Below are 13,017 nucleotides of genomic sequence, written 5' to 3' on the forward strand. Positions count from 1 at the left end.
GTATACACCTCACCAACATCATGTATACATCTCAACAACATCATATGTACACCTCACCAACATCATATATACATCTCAACAACATCATATGTACACCTCACCAACAACATATATACATCTCACCAACATCATGTGTACACCTCACCAACAACATGTATACACCTCACCAACAACATGTATACACCTCACCAACAACATGTATACACCTCACCAACATCATGTATACAGCTCACCAACATCATGTATACACCTCACCAACATCATGTATACATCTCAACAACATCATATGTACACCTCACCAACATCATATATACATCTCAACAACATCATATGTACACCTCACCAACATCATATATACATCTCAACAACATCATATGTACATCTCACCAACATCATATATACATCTCACCAACATCATATATACACCTCACCAACATCATATATACATCTCACCAACATCATATATACACCTCACCAACATCATATATACATCTCAACAACATCATATGTACACCTCACCAACATCATATATACATCTCAACAACATCATATATACACCTCACCAACATCATGTATACATCTCACCAACATCATATATACACCTCACCAACATCATATATACATCTCAACAACATCATATGTACACCTCACCAACATCATATATACATCTCAACAACATCATATGTACACCTCACCAACATCATATATACATCTCAACAACATCATATGTACATCTCACCAACATCATGTATACATCTCACCAACATCATATATACATCTCACCAACATCATATATACACCTCACCAACATCATATATACATCTCACCAACATCATATATACACCTCACCAACATCATATATACATCTCAACAACATCATATGTACACCTCACCAACATCATATATACATCTCAACAACATCATATATACATCTCACCCACAACATGTATACACCTCACCCACAACATGTATACACCTCACCCACAACATGTGTACATCTCAGCAACATCATGTATACACCTCACTCACAACATGTATACACCTCACCAACAACATGTATACACCTCACCAACATCATGTATACACCTCACCAACATCATGTATACATCTCACCAACATCATGTATACACCTCACCAACAACATGTATACACCTCACCAACAACATGTATACACCTCACCCACAACATGTATACACCTCACCAACATCATGTATACACCTCACCAACATCATGTATACACCTCACCAACATCATATATACACCTCACCCACATCATATATACACCTCACCAACATCATGTGTACACCTCACCAACAACATGTATACACCTCACCAACATCATGTGTACACCTCACCAACATCATGTGTACACCTCACCAACATCATGTATACACCTCACCAACATCATGTATACACCTCACCAACATCATGTATACACCTCAACAACATCATGTATACATCTCACCAACTTCATGTGTACACCTCACCAACATCATATATACATCTCACCAACATCATGTATACATCTCACCAACATCATATATACACCTCACCAACATCATATATACACCTCACCAACATCATGTATACATCTCACCAACATCATATATACACCTCACCAACATCATGTATACATCTCACCAACATCATATATACACCTCACCAACATCATATATACATCTCAACAACATCATATGTACATCTCACCAACAACATGTATACACCTCACCAACATCATATATACATCTCAACAACATCATATATACATCTCACCCACAACATGTATACATCTCACCAACAACCTGTGTACATCTCAACAACATCATGTATACATCTCAACAACATCACGTGTACACCTCACCAACATCATGTATACATCTCAACAACATCACGTGTACACCTCACCAACATCATGTATACATCTCAACAACATCATGTATACACCTCACCAACATCATGTATACATCTCAACAACATCACGTGTACACCTCACCAACATCATGTATACATCTCACCAACATCACGTGTACACCTCACCAACATCATATATACATCTCAACAACATCATATGTACATCTCACCAACATCATGTATACACCTCACCAACATCATATATACACCTCACCAACATCATGTATACATATCACCCACAACATGTATACATCTCAACAACATCACGTGTACATCTCAACAACATCACGTGTACATCTCAACAACATCATGTATACACCTCACCAACATCATGTGTACATCTCAACAACATCACGTGTACACCTCACCAACATCATGTATACATCTCACCAACATCACGTGTACACCTCACCAACATCATGTATACATCTCACCAACATCACGTGTACATCTCACCAACATCATGTATACATCTCACCAACATCATGTATACACCTCACCAACAACCTGTGTACACCTCACCAATAATTCATGTACATCTCACCAGCATCACGTGTGCCACCTCATGGATTGAACTCTACCCTGTTCATCATGAATCATCCATGACGCAGGGCCTTCATTATGCCAGCACACAGCCTTAAAGGCTGCGTCCACCAAAGCGTATTACATACATGGCTTTAAAACACATCAATACTCCAAGAAGCTTACTCAGAGAAACGTGCATAAACATGGTATAGAATAAAATGTTGGCTTTGTTCTGCAGTCTAGCAACCAAGACTTGAGCTATACAACTCAAATGGCTTTGTTCATGTTATGTCACCGTATGTTATTATTCAAGGGCCAGTGATAACCATTTGTTTCATATTTCTCGTGTTGTTGTCATGTTCTGGTGTGTGACGAATGTAATAGCTAGCTACAACCATGCAAGGTCACCATAACAACGATGGAAAGTTGGTGATTTATTCCAGGAGTGTAAAGGAGAGAATGAGGGTGAGAAAGGTGAGGGGTGTTGGAGAGAGAGAAGGAGGGAGGGATAGAGAAGGGGCTGGGGTAATCAGTTCCTACTGATGACAATGGGGGATATTCAGGGAAGGAAAGGGGGAGTAAGGGGGGCAAGCAGGGAGGTAATGGAGAAAATTAGCCAAGAGATTTGAGTGTTTTAGACTCCATGCTGTGCTGCTGTAGTGACACTGGGTCACAATGGAGCGGTAGCAGCTTTTATTGTGTCAATGGCTGGTTCATGTTCAGTGGGACACACTGTAGCAAAACGGAACAGAATTAGTATTGGAACAGGATCACTGTGACAATACTCCTCCTTCGCCTCCCACTCTTCCTCTACCGCTCTCATTTTCCCATTCTTTCCTCCTCTATCCTTCCCTCTCCTCCTCCCCTGGCTATTGTCCAGTATTGGCCTGGCTGGCCGGCTGTGTGTCTCAGTGCTTATCTTGAGCACACAGTGAGTGCTGGCTAACAGAGGTGTCTCTGCGGCCAGACAAGCCCAGTTGGAGAGTCTCTGGATCTGCTGGCTCTGTGACTGGTGGAGGGGTTCAGGAGCAGGCTCTGTGACTGGTGGAGGGGTTCAGGAGCAGGCTCTGTGACTGGGAGAAGGGTTCAGGAGCAGGCTCTGTGACTGGTGGAAGGGTTTGGGAGCAGGCTCTGTGACTGGTGGAAGGGTTTAGGAGCAGGCTCTGTGACTGGTGGAGGGGTTCAGGAGCAGGCTCTGTGACTGGTGGAAGGGTTTAGGAGCAGGCTCTGTGACTGGTAGAAGGGTTCAGGAGCAGGCTCTGTGACTGGTGGAGGGGTTCAAGAGCAGGCTCTGTGACTGGTGGAAGGGTTTAGGAGCAGGCTCTGTGACTGGTGGAAGGGTTTGGGAGCAGGCTCTGTGACTGGTGGAAGGGTTTAGGAGCAGGCTCTGTGACTGGTGGAAGGGTTTAGGAGCAGGCTGTGTGACTGGTGGAAGGGTTTAGGAGCAGGCTCTGTGACTGGTGGAGGGGTTCAGGAGCAGGCTCTGTGACTGGTGGAAGGGTTTGGGAGCAGGCTCTGTGACTGGTAGAAGGGTTTGGGAGCAGGCTCTGTGACTGGTGGAAGGGTTTGGGAGCAGGCTCTGTGACTGGTAGAAGGGTTTAGGAGCAGGCTCTGTGACTGGTGGAAAGGTTCAGGAGCAGGCTCTGTGACTGGTGGAAGGGTTTGGGAGCAGGCTCTGTGACTGGTGGAAGGGTTTGGGAGCAGGCTCTGTGACTGGTGGAAGGGTTTAGGAGCAGGCTCTGTGACTGGTGGAAGGGTTTAGGAGCAGGCTCTGTGACTGGTGGAAGGGTTTGGGAGCAGGCTCTGTGACTGGTAGAAGGGTTTAGGAGCAGGCTCTGTGACTGGTGGAAGGGTTTAGGAGCAGGCTCTGTGACTGGTGGAAGGGTTTAGGAGCAGGCTCTGTGACTGGTGGAAGGGTTTAGGAGCAGGCTCTGTGACTGGTGGAAGGGTTTAGGAGCAGGCTCTGTGACTGGTGGAAGGGTTTAGGAGCAGGACAAGGAGAGCTGTGATATTATCACTTATCACACACAGGTGCGCTTACACACTTACACACTGCACACACTTACAGTTGCATGGATGACACCAAGGTTATTATAGTTTCATGTTTTTATATTCACTTTTATTTCTATTCATTTGGGGATTTAAAACAAAATCAGTTTAGTTTCAGTTATTTTTCAGACATGATTTGCATATTTTAAAATTTTGTTTAAGTCGTATAAAAAAAAATATTTAGTTTTAGTGTTAGAGACAGAAAGCATTCGTGGGAGGCTAGGAGCCATTTGTGTAGAATATATTTGTGTGTGTTTTTGGAGAAGTCAATTTGCAACTGTGGGGCAGTAATACATAAGGTGATGGGTCATGTCATAGTTTACATTCGCATTCAGACCCTTTGCTATGAAACTTGAAGTTGAGCTTAGGTGCATCCTGTTTCCATTGATCATCCTTGAGATGTTTCTACAACTTGATTGGAGTCTACCTGTGGTGAATTCAATTGATTGGACATGATTTGAAAAGGCACACACCTGTCTATATAAGGTCCCACAGTTGACAGTGCATGTCAGAGCAAAAACCAAGCCATGAGGTGGAAGGAATTGTCTATAGAGCTCTGAGACAGAATTGTGTCGAGGCACAGATCGGAATAAGGGTATGAAAAAAATTCTGCAGCATTGAAGGTCCCCAAGAACACAGTGGACTCTTAAATGGAAGTTTGGAACCACCAAGACTCTTCCTACAGTTGGCTGCCCGGCCAAACTGAGCAATCAGGGGAGAAGGGCCTTGGTCAGGGAGGTGACCAAGAACCCGATGGTCATTCTGACAGAGCTCTAGAGTTCATCTGTGGGGATGGGAGAACCTTCCAGAAGGACAACCATCTCTGCAGCACTCCACCAATAAGGCCTTCATGGTAGTGGCCAGATAGAAGCCACTCCTCAGTAAAAGGCACATGACAGTCCACTTGGAGTTTGCCAAAAGGCACCTAAAGACTCTCAGACCATGAGAAACAAGATTCTCTGATCTGATGAAACCAAGATTGAACTCTTTGGCCTGAATGCCAAGCGTCACGCCAAAGTACAGCAAGATCCTTGATGAAAACCTGCTCCAGAGCGCTCAGGACCTCAGACTGGGGCGAAGGTTCCCCTTCCAACAGGACAATGATCCTAAGCACACAGCCAAGATAACGCAGGAGTGGCTTCGGGACAAGTCTCTGAATGTCCTTGAGTGGCCCGGCCAGAGCCCGGACTTGAACCCGATTGAACAGCTCTGGAGAGACCTGAAAATAACTGTGCAGTGACACTCCCCATCCAACCTGACAGAGCTTGAGAGGATCTGCAGAGAAGAATGAGTGAAACACCCCAAATACAGGTATGCCAAGCTTGTAGCATCATACCCAAGAATAATCAAGACTGTAATCACTGCCGAAGGTGCTTCAACAAAGTGCTGAATAAAGGGTCTGAATACTTATGTAAATGTCATATTTTAGTTTATTTTTAATACATTTGCAAAAAAAATCTAAACCTGCTTTTGCTTTGTCGTTATGGGGTATTGTGTGTAGATTGATGAGGGAAAATCAATTTAATCCGTTTTAGAATAATCTTGTAATGTAACAAAATGTGGAAAAATACAAGGGGGGTCTGAATACTTTCCCGAGGGCACTGTAAGTATTGAAATAGCTACAGCAAATAGGATTAGGCCAATTACTCCGAATGTCACTTGTTGTGCTGCCCTGCTGTGAGACTCTTTGTTTTACTATGCGGTGCCAGTCAAGTTGAAATAGGCTAACGCCCAACCCTAGTGTATGTATGTCCAGACCTCTGAGTCTCAGGATATACGAATAACATCCAGATGTGTGTTCTCTCTCTCTCTCTCTCTCTCTCTCTCTCTTTCTTACTCTCTCTTACTCTCTCTCTTATTCACTCTCTCTCTTTCTCGCTTCTCAGTCTCTCTCGCTTCTCTCTCTTACTCTCTCTCACTTCTTTCTCTCTCTCTCTCTCTCTCTCTCTCTTACTCACTCTCTCTCTCTCTCTCTCTCTCATTCTCCCTCTCTTTCTCTATTCCAGGAGAGGTAGTGGTTGAGGGTTGGAGTGGGCGAGGGTGTATGTATGAGAGGTTGGCAGGGTAAATGAGGGCGTGTGAGTGGGAGGGGGGATATTTAAGTGCGTGTGCCGATTTTGTCTCTATGTGGTGCATGCTTGTGTGTAAGAATGTGTGTGTTCCAAGGTTATTATAGTAAACTGAAACAAAAATGAAAACGAATTATGAAAAAAGAGTAGTAAATTGAAATACAATAATTAACAGACCTGTTTGAAGAACTAAAACTGTTATCTTTGACTAAAAACGAACTAAAGTCAAATATAAACCATCATGAATTATGTTCAGCGTTTTGAGGGTTTTCAAGCTACTGAAGCTGGTGGATAAATATGACCAGTAGATGGCGATGTTTCAAATAGGCCTAGCTTGTGCATCACTATCACTAGCGAACAGGGGAAAAAATCATTTAGGTATTTAAGTTCATTCAATTTTTTTAAACAAAATTTAAAAAGCATTGGATTGGTGTAAACATGGGCGAGAGAGAGTTTCCTTCTATAACGAAGTTAAGAACGTACCTTAATCTCACTTCACAGCTAACTTGAAATTGTAGTTATTTTTCTATAGGTCAAACGTGTGTCTGCGAGCAGAGAATCACTGGTTCGAGTACCATATGGAGACAGGGACAGTGGAGGAAGCTACACTGTTAGCAGCACACTGACGTCTGTTTCACTGGTTCCGTGACTCGGGACCGACAGCTCAGTTCAACGGCTTGGGTCACTCACTTTGTAGTCAGTTTGAAAGGGGTGAGAGCAACAGATTAAATTGTAAAAATTGCTGATATAATTAGTGGGCTGGACATGCCGAGAGATGAGTTTGGATTGGTTTGCCACGCTTCTGTCTATTTGAGCTGGTGAGTATGTGTAAGTAATCCTGTCTAACGCGGCTTAAAAAAACATTGTGTAGTAGAACTGCATAAGTGTTGCTCTCCACTTTCTGGTGGACCGAGTTTTGAAATCAGTGGAATTGGAGTATGATAGCTTAGGAGAACATATGTCTACGGATTACATCTTCAAACTAAGGGCAACCATGGCATCTGTGACAGAAGTGTCCAGCCATGTATATCGGTCAGATAGTCCAGCTTGATACATTTTCAGATATTACACATTTCTAATTTAGTCAGAAATTCATTTTAAATGTCAAGTTAATGTGTAATGTTAGCTAGCTAACATTAGCTGGCTCTCTAGCTAACGTTACGTGTACTGTATGATCTGTGTAGTAATATTATTTGTATCTCAGAGCCATTTGTATTGCCAGCTATAGCCTAATGTTAGCTAGTAAACATTGAACCTTGTTGGTTAGGTACCTGCAGATTCATGCAGGGTAGTAACGTCATGAGTTGGGATTATGGTTCATTGTTTAGCTAGCTAGCTACATGTCTTAACAAAAGACTCCACTATGCAAGTATCCCCATTTCATTCAAATGTTCATGATGTCACTGCAACACGACAGCTGTTGACAGATGTAGCTGGTAAATTCTGCTACATAAGAATGAATCGAGCCGGTCGGTCACATATTGGTACAGGTTTTGTTAGGCCCGAGATGAGAAGGTGAGGGCCTGCAAACCATGCCAATATATCCTTCAAACACCGGCTTCGAGGGCATTATCACTTTTATATAACGGGTTACATTTTCAAATATGTATATATATTTTTTCAATTAAAAACTTTATTTTGATGAATTTATTTATACTATTTCATCCTTCCACAAGATATAGTCCCGACACAAATCTAGGGTTGCTTCCCAATCCGGCTGGCCGCTTGTTCCGTATCGTTCCATATCGATTTGTTCATTCTAAATGTTCCATTGCCATACTGGCAGCCTACGTTATTATCCCTTGCTTGCTAGCTGGCCAACTATGGCTAATTTACAGTCACGTCAAACAGTGCAGCCAGAATTACAACAAAGTATCTGAATTTACATTTGTTTAAGCTGTTTTCTAGTGACATTTATTTGGATACATCCATAACATTGAGCTAATGATTTCACCTGGCATAGAAAATGTGCTCTTTTGTCAGAACACTGTTGTTCAGAGGGGCTAGCCAATAACACAGATAACACAATAACTTCAAACTGAAGCTGGAAAGACAGCAAACTATCTGCACTTCGTTTCATTTGACCTGTTTTCTATTGATATTTCTCTGTATATATCCATAAAATTATGCTGATTCATGATTTCAACTGGCTGAGAAAAGCTGCCTGCCTCTTTGTCTCATTCTGGCTCCTGACGCGTTCATTACTACGCGACCGCTGGAGATCGAATTTGAATATTGAAACAATATTGCAAATGTTGGAGATACAGAAAGCAACGTTTATACAACGTTATACTAATCTCTAAATGTTAGTCTAAAAGAAATGTGAGATAATATCAAAATGCGTTTTATAGTGAAGATTTTGTTTATAAAGTACCTGGCTGGGCTGATGAGACAGAGGATTGCGCAGTCATTTAGACACACACATTATACAAATATGTTATATAACCTACAGCATCGTATATCCCAATGTTTTATGGGTACATAATCACGATAGGACAAAGGTTGATATCGCCCAACCCTAATATATACACCATCTCTCTTTTAGATGCATACATTATCTCTCTTATCTCTCTTACGCACACACACACGCACGCATGCACACACAACATGAGCCAAATCTCATTCACACACACACGCACACACACACACACAGAACATGAGCCAGGGTAGCCTAGTGGTTAGAGGGGCAGCAGGGTAGCCTAGTGGTTAGAGCGTTGGACGAGTAACCGGAAGGTTGCAATCTGTCGTTCTGCCCCTGAACAGGCAGTTAACCCACTGTTCCTAGGCCGTCATTGAAAATAAGAATTTGTTCTTAACTGACTTGCCTAGTTAAATAAAGGTTAAAAAAAAAAATGAGCCAAATCTCATTCACACACAAACTAGTAAACACACAAACAAATCAATGTGTAAAGTGCATGTAGGTGTGCACTTTAGTGTCTACATAATATACAGTTATGCAGTGTTAACTTTAAGCCGATATACTGTAAGTTAACGAGTTTGCTAGTCTGCAATCTCGGCAGGTCTGCATGTCATCATATCGTAACATCATATCATGATATTGCATCGTATACCCTCTTCTGCCTGCTCTCGGCAGCAGCCAGCTGTGCTGACATCCTCTCCTGCATCTTCCTGCAGTGCGCCATGACTGCCTCCAGGACTGAGATGGGGCTGGAGCCAACTGGCCGGCGTTCTTTGTCCCCCCCGGGGACACAGTCAAAGTCCCTCTGCAGGGCCAGGAAGGGGTCCGTCAGACTGAAGTGGCCGTAACGCTCCTGGAGGAACACATCCTTACGCCGCGCCTACGGAGAGATAGAGGAAGACAGAAAGTTACATTTGGAAATAATCACATCAATCACTGACCAAGAGTGTTGGTCATGTTCATATACAGAGAGACAGAGAGCGAGAGACAGTGACAGAGAAAGAGAGAGACAAATGAGGGTTAAGTATAGATTCACATCAGTCTATGACTATTTGATTTATATAACCGATTGATTCTTAAAAGCAAAGTGCATTAGGTAGGTATTTGTTTGATGACTACTATATGAACTGATTGATTATCATTATCATGATATTGCCAATTATTTCAATGACTATTTCACTAGTAAAGTGGAAAAAGTCAGAAGTGAAATGATAACATTAAACGGTGAACCATCATATTTTTGTATAAAATATCGAATAATGAAAGAGGATTGCTGTTTTGAATTTGGTCAAGTTAGTGTGGGAGAGGTGGAAGAACTATTGTTATCCATCACTAATGATAAACCACCAGGTAGTGACAACCTTGATGGGAAACCATTGAGAATGGTAGCAGACTGTAATGACACCCCTATTTGCTATATCTTTAACCAAATAAATGTAAATAAAAGGTAGACCTAATACAACAGGTAGACCTTACAGTGAAATGCTTACTTACAAGCCCTTCACTAACAATGCCATTTTAAGAAAAATAGATCAGTAAAAAATAAGAAATAAAAGTAACAAATAGTTAGAGCAGCAGTAAAATAACAATTGTGAGGCTATATACAGGGGGTACCGGTACCGAGTCAATGTGTGGGGTTCAGGTTAGTCAAGGTAATATGTACACTACCGTTCAAAAGTTTGGGGTCACTTAGAAATGTCATTGTTTTTTAATTTTTTAGTCCATTAAAATAACATTAAATTGATCAGAAATACAGTGTAGACCTTGTTAATTTTGTAAATGACTATTGTAGCTGGATTTTTTAATGGAAAGTCTACGTACAGAGGCCCATTATCAGCAGCCATCACTCCTGTGTTCCAATGGCACGTTGTGTTAGCTAATCCAGGTTTATCATTTTAAAAAGCTAATTGATCATTCGAAGACCATTTTGCAATTATAGCAGCTTCATTAAATAGTACCCTCAAAACAACGTCAACAGTGAAGAGGCGACTCCGGGATGCTGGCCTTCTAGGCAGAGTTCCTCTGTCCAGTGTCTGTGTTCTTTTGTCCATCTTAATCTTTTATTTGTATTGGCCAGTCTGAGATATGGCTTTTTAATTGCAACTCTGCCTAGAAGGCCAGCATCCCGGAGTCACGGCTTCACTGTTGACGTTGAGACTGGTGTTTTGCGGGAAATATTTAATGAAGATGGCAGCTGAGGACTTGTGAGGTGTTTGTTTCTCAAACTAGACACTCTAATGTACTTGTCCTCTTGCTCCGTTGTGGACCAGGGCCTCCCATTCCTCTTTCTACTTTAGTTAGGGCCAGTTTGTGCTGTTCTGTGATGGGAGTAATACACAGCATTGTACGAGATCTTCAGTTTCTTGGTAATTTCTCGCATGGAATAGCCTTCATTTCTCAGAACAAGAATAGACTGATGAGTTTTAGAAGAAAGTTATTTGTTTCTGGCCATTTTGAGCCTGTAATTGAACCCACAAATGCTGATGCTCCAGATACTCAACTAGTCTAAAGAAGGCCAGTTTTTTGCTTCTTTAATCAGGACAACAGTTTCCAGCTGTGCTAACATAATTGCAAAAGGGTTTTCTAATGATCAATTAGACTTTTAAAATGATACACTTAGATTAGCTAACACAACATGCCATTGGAACACAGGAGTGATGGTTGCTGATAATATGCCTCTGTACGCCTATGTAGATATTCCATAAAAAATCTGCCGTTTCCAAGCTACAATAGTAATTTATAACATTAACAATGTCTACACTGTATTTCTGATCAATTTCATGTTATTTTAATGGACAAAAAAATAAGCATCTCTTTCAAAAACAAGGACATTTCTAAGTGACCACAAACTTTAGAACAGTAATGTACATGCAGGTAGAGTTAAAGTGACTATGCATAAAAAAAATGCAAATAGTCTGGGTAGCCATTTGATCAGCTGTTCAGGAGTCATACGGTTTAGGGGTAAAAGCTGTTAAGAAGCCTTTTGGACCTAGACTTGGCACTCCGGTAGCGCTTGCCTTGCGGTAGCAGAGAAAACAGTCTATGAGGGTGACTGGAGCCTTTGACAATTTTTAGAGCCTTCCTCTGACACCGCCTGGTATAGAGGTCCTGGATGGCAGGAAGCTTAGGCCCAGTGATGTACTGGGCCATATACACTACCCTCTGTAGCGCCTTGCGGTCAGAGGCTGAGCAGTTGTCATACCAGGCAGTGATGCAACCATGCTCTCGATGGTGCAGCTGTAGAACTTTTTGAGGTTCTGAGGTCCCATGCCATATCTTTTCAGTCTCCTGAGGGGGAATAGGTTTTGTCGTTCCCTCTTCATGACTGACTTGGTGTGCTTGGACCATGATAGTTTGGTGGTGATGTGGACACCAAGGAACTTGAAGCTCTCAACCTGCTCCACTACAGCCCCGTCGATGAGAATGGGGCCTTCTCGGTCCTCCTTTTCCTGTAGTCCACAATCGTCTCCTTTCTCTTGATCATGTTGAGGGAGAGGTTGTTGTCCTGGCACCACATGGCCTGGTCTCTGACCTCCTCCTATAGGCTGTCTCATCGTTGTTGGTGATCAGGCCTACCACTGTTGTGTCATCAGCAAACGTAATGATGGTGTTAGAGTTGTGCCTGGCCATGCAGTCATGAGTGAACAGGGAGTACAAGAGGGGACTGAGCATGCACCCCTGGGGATCAGTGTGGCAGATGTGTTGTTACCTACCCTTACCACCTGGGGGCGGCCCGGATCCAGAAAGTCCAGGATTCAGTTGCAGAGGGAGGTGTTTGTCCCAGGGTCCTTAGCTTAGTGATGAGCTTTGAGGGCACTATGGTGTTGAACGCTGAGCTGTCGTCAATGAATAGCATTCTCACATAGGTGTTCCTTTTGTCCAGGCGGGAAAGGGCAGTGTGGAGTGCAATAGAGATTGCATCATCTGTGGATCTGTTGGGGCGGTATGCAAATTGGAGTAGGTCTAGGGTTTCTGGGATAATAGTGATGATGTGGGCCATGACCAGCATTTCAAACCACTTCATGGCTACAGACGTGAGTGCTA

The 13,017-nt window shown here is 42.5% G+C and overlaps 1 pseudogene; it reads right to left on the reverse strand.

Moving 5' to 3' along the window:
- LOC135508776 (cortactin-binding protein 2-like) overlaps positions 1-13,017 on the reverse strand; it is a 124,081-nt pseudogene that overhangs the window by 32,972 nt on the left and 78,092 nt on the right.

Source organism: Oncorhynchus masou, chromosome 22, assembly GCF_036934945.1.
Source record: "Oncorhynchus masou masou isolate Uvic2021 chromosome 22, UVic_Omas_1.1, whole genome shotgun sequence".
Classification (NCBI taxonomy): domain Eukaryota; kingdom Metazoa; phylum Chordata; class Actinopteri; order Salmoniformes; family Salmonidae; genus Oncorhynchus; species Oncorhynchus masou.